The sequence below is a fragment of the Chinchilla lanigera genome, unplaced genomic scaffold (assembly GCF_000276665.1).
Source record: "Chinchilla lanigera isolate Chin_1 unplaced genomic scaffold, ChiLan1.0 scaffold00059, whole genome shotgun sequence".
In the NCBI taxonomy this organism is placed as follows: Eukaryota; Metazoa; Chordata; class Mammalia; order Rodentia; family Chinchillidae; genus Chinchilla; species Chinchilla lanigera.
In genome coordinates this window covers 9,250,484-9,254,116 of record NW_004955460.1, presented here as the reverse complement: position 1 = coordinate 9,254,116, position 3,633 = coordinate 9,250,484, and the positions used below count along the sequence as shown (strand labels likewise).

The window sequence follows — 3,633 nt, the reverse complement described above, 5'->3', positions numbered from 1 at the left end:
GCCCTCCCCTCGCCCGCCCGCCTTCCGCGCCCCTTGCGCTCCCCGGGCTCCCAGCCGCTGCGCGCCTGCCCTCCCCCAGGCCTGGGCGCTCGCCTCCGGAGGGGCTGGGGCGCTGGGAAGCTCATGGGGGGCTTCCTCTAGTTCCTCCATCCACCTCCAAATGGTAGGGGGCCGAAGCTGTTACCAGAATGAGCCATGCACGACCCCCACCGCATTAAGCAAGCCAAGATGTGCTCAGGATCCAGATACCCCAAATCCCGGAGGACTGGGACCTAGGGGTGCAGGACGCTGGAGTGCTAGCCCCCTCCTTCACTCACTCACCCCAACCTCTGGGATGATTTCTGCGAAAGCCCCCAGCCAGCTGTTACAGGTGAGGAAACTGAGTCAGGAGGGGCCCAAGAGGCAGAGCCCTGGGAGACAGCGGAAACCCCCAGACCCTCACCCTCTGAGGACTCTTAACTCCCTCCGGTGGGCTAGCCGGGACAGTGCCCTGAGCAAGTACTGTTCCTCGCCTCGGGCCCCCTCCTTCCCTTCTTCAGTTCGGCCTGTCCCCCACCCACCCACTCCGCGCCCCCTCTCACTTCCTGTCCCCGCCCGCTCCTGATTCCCGGCCTCAGTACCCCCGGCACGCTCTCCGCTCTTCGCCAGCAGCTGGGCAATTCACCGAGCATACAAAAGAGTTGACTCAATTCAAAGGCAGCAAATCAAGATAAATCCTATAGTGTGTGAGGACGAGAGAGGGAATGTGAATGGACGCCCACAGCACCAGCCAGTCCTATATGGACTGGCCCAGGCTGGGGGTGGCAGGGCCAGACCCACCAGGGCAGGCAGGGAGGGTTCCCGGGGGGAGTGGGCGCTGAGAGGCCTTCCCCCTACCCTATCAGGCCTTCTGAGCACTGGCTGGAATTTAGGAATTTGGGGCTGTGCCCTCTCCCCCTGACAGCTGGGTGGGGCTCCCATGGGGGGTACCAAGACAAAAGCCAGTGTACCCCCAAGATTACAGACAAGGACTGGAAAGCAGTGTGTCCTGGAAATATATCTCAGAGGGACAGAAGAGAAGGGCAGCTGGGCCGTAGGAAGGATTGGACCTGGAGCCTTTATCCTTCACCACCCCGACCCTGGGATCCTGTCACAGCCAGGCCCCCTGCCAAGGGCAGCCCTCGCTTGTTCACCACTGGATACTGCTAGGCCCAGTGTGCCAGGACTGTGGGGTAGGAAGGACTGTGGGGAAGGAAGCAGGAGCACCAATCCTCCCTGTTGTGTCTGTGAGACCTTCCCATTGAGGTCTACCTAGGGAGAGGGTGAGGGGTCCCCCAGTTTATTGGTCACTCCTGAGATGTCCTCTGGACCAGCCAGCCCTGAGCGGGAAATGAACAGGAGAGACCCAAGGCTCCAGCTTCCACCATCTGGACCAAAGGCAGACCCCAGAGAGGCTGCTGCCCGCTCCCGCACCCCCCAGCGTTGGCAAAGCAGTTAGGGCTTGGGAGTAAGCCCTGGACATTAGATGGGCATCACCTATGTGCTGAGCCCTATGCTGGCCACCTAGCCCCGCTCCACCACGACGTCTGAGCTGCTCCCCAGGGGTAGGGTCTCTGAGCTCCTTTCCACCGTACAAGACCAGGCTGAGCCCTTCCCTGCTACTGTCAGCTCCAGCGGCAAGTAAGTATGTGGCACTCAGGGTCAGGGCTCACAAGCGATGGGGCCAGAGGTCTGCTGGAGGCATAAGAGCCAAGCATCTAATTTGGGGGATAGGAGTTGAGGGGCTGTGCTCCCCTCAGCCCACCTCAAAGGAAGCTGTCCCTCCAGTCCCTCAAATCCCTCTGGCTGTCCCTCCCCCGGGGCCGCGCAGATCGGAGGCCTGTGTGTAAGTCATTAATTCTCTTACAGCGATGCCGGCGCCACCGCGCGAGGACATCTGTCAGGGACCCAACGGTGCGCTCCACGCCCCCTCCCCTCCCCCAGACCCGGAGCAGCAGCGAAAAGCAGATGCGACACCTAGCTCCCAGAGCTCTGGGCTTGCCGGAGCGGACGCGCCAGTGCTGGAAGGCGTTGGGGTCCGGGAGTTAATGGGAGGAGGTGGGGCAGGAGGCCAACCTCCGGGACTAAGACCCCACAGCTGTCTTGTGGGGCTGGGCTCCGCAGACCCCGAGACGGAAAGAGGTACCAGGGTTCTCTTCTGCAAATGCTCGAAACTGCTCAAGCTCTGACCGGAGGGGTGGGAGGGGGTAGGGGTGGAAGCAACAGAAGAACCTTCCTGGTCCCTCGGGGTGCAACACTGGAAGAGGAGATGCCAGGACACAGCCTGTCTCCTGCACATGTAACCAGAACTACACCCCAAAACCCTTTTCGGGAGCTTCGCAGGACCTCCCCAGCTCTCCGCTGCCCCGGCGAACCCAGTGCCCCTTGGATGGAATGGCGACGACCCGCAGGGGGAGTGGATGTATTGTGCGTGGGCAGTGGATGCAAGGACGGGGCCGGTATGGGGCAATCCCAGCTCATCCCCGGGCAGGCTGGCCCCAAGAATCTCACACCCATCCCGCGGAGGTGGACTCGGCTGGGAACAGTGCTCAGATCGCGCAAGTCCGGCCAGGGGCCCCTAGCGGGTGGCCATAGTCCAGACCGTGCAGTTTAGGAAGAGAAAAAGTTAGGGGGCGACACCCGGAAATCCAAGAGTAGGAGGAGAGAAGGGGAGAGGAGGAAAGAGAGACAAAATGGCCAGAAGAGCTGGGGAGAGGTAAGCCCTGGTTGGGGTCCCAGCCCAACCCGCAGCAAGCCCAGCCATTCAGCTTCCCTGGCCGTTAGCAGCTCGGGTCACGGGCGCCTATTAATAGCCGCGAGCCGGTCCTTCCCGAGAGCTCGGTGGAGCCCAGCAACCCGGCGTGGTGGGGGCGCGGGGCCAGCAAGACCCATCCAAGAGCGTCGGCGCCCCACAGCCTACTCCCTCTGCCCCCGACCTAAGACTGATTTTATATGTGGGGACAGTCTCTGGGCCAACTTGGGGGCGCACTCAAAAGCACAATCACCCATTCCCCAGCTCCCTGCCCATCCCGCCTTGCGCGCTCGGCGCGCTCCGCAAAGTTTCGGGGTCCTCGCGGCTCCTCCCAACCCAGAGGGTCTCCAGATTCGGCCCTCGGAGCCCCGGCGTCGGGGAGGGAAGTTTGTCCTGCCCGAGCTCAACGGCCGCGAAGTTCGGGTGCGTGCAGCTCCCAATCCCGGTGGGCAGGCGGGGGGCGCCTGAGGTCCACAAGCTCCACGCACCGCATCTGAAGCCACACGGGCGGGGTGCTTGACCCTGCGAGGACGCCCGAGGCGGGGCATGGGGTCCGGGATTGCGAGAGCCCCTGGGGACCCCGTACAGCCCCAGCGACCACCCGAGAGCATCTGTCCTGCTCCCCTCCCCCCAGGGGCGGGGACCTGTGGACCCGCAGCTGCGGCAGAGGGGCTCTCGCCCCGGACGGGCCCCTCCCCCGCCAGCCCCTTCCTACCTGGGCCGGGGTGCGGGCCCCGGCTGGAGACAGGTCGCCAGCGAGCGGAGCGCGAGCGCCCGGATCCCCGAGCGCGGCGGCGGCAGCGGCGGCTTCCTCCTCCTCTTCCTCCTCGGGGCTCGCCGGCTCCAGACAGACCTCCTCCCCC

At 64.1% G+C, this 3,633-nt stretch overlaps 1 protein-coding gene across 1 annotated transcript in view; it reads right to left on the bottom strand.

The window, feature by feature from the left end:
* The window catches only part of Elfn1 (extracellular leucine-rich repeat and fibronectin type III domain containing 1), a 55,374-nt gene extending 51,779 nt beyond the window's left edge, over positions 1 to 3,595 (bottom strand). Inside the window, exon 1 of the mRNA XM_005397816.2 lies at positions 3,486 to 3,595. The gene's annotated coding sequence lies outside the window, so the exon portion shown is untranslated. The remainder of the gene's footprint in view (positions 1 to 3,485) is intronic.
* Positions 3,596 to 3,633: the final 38 nt, after the last annotated feature.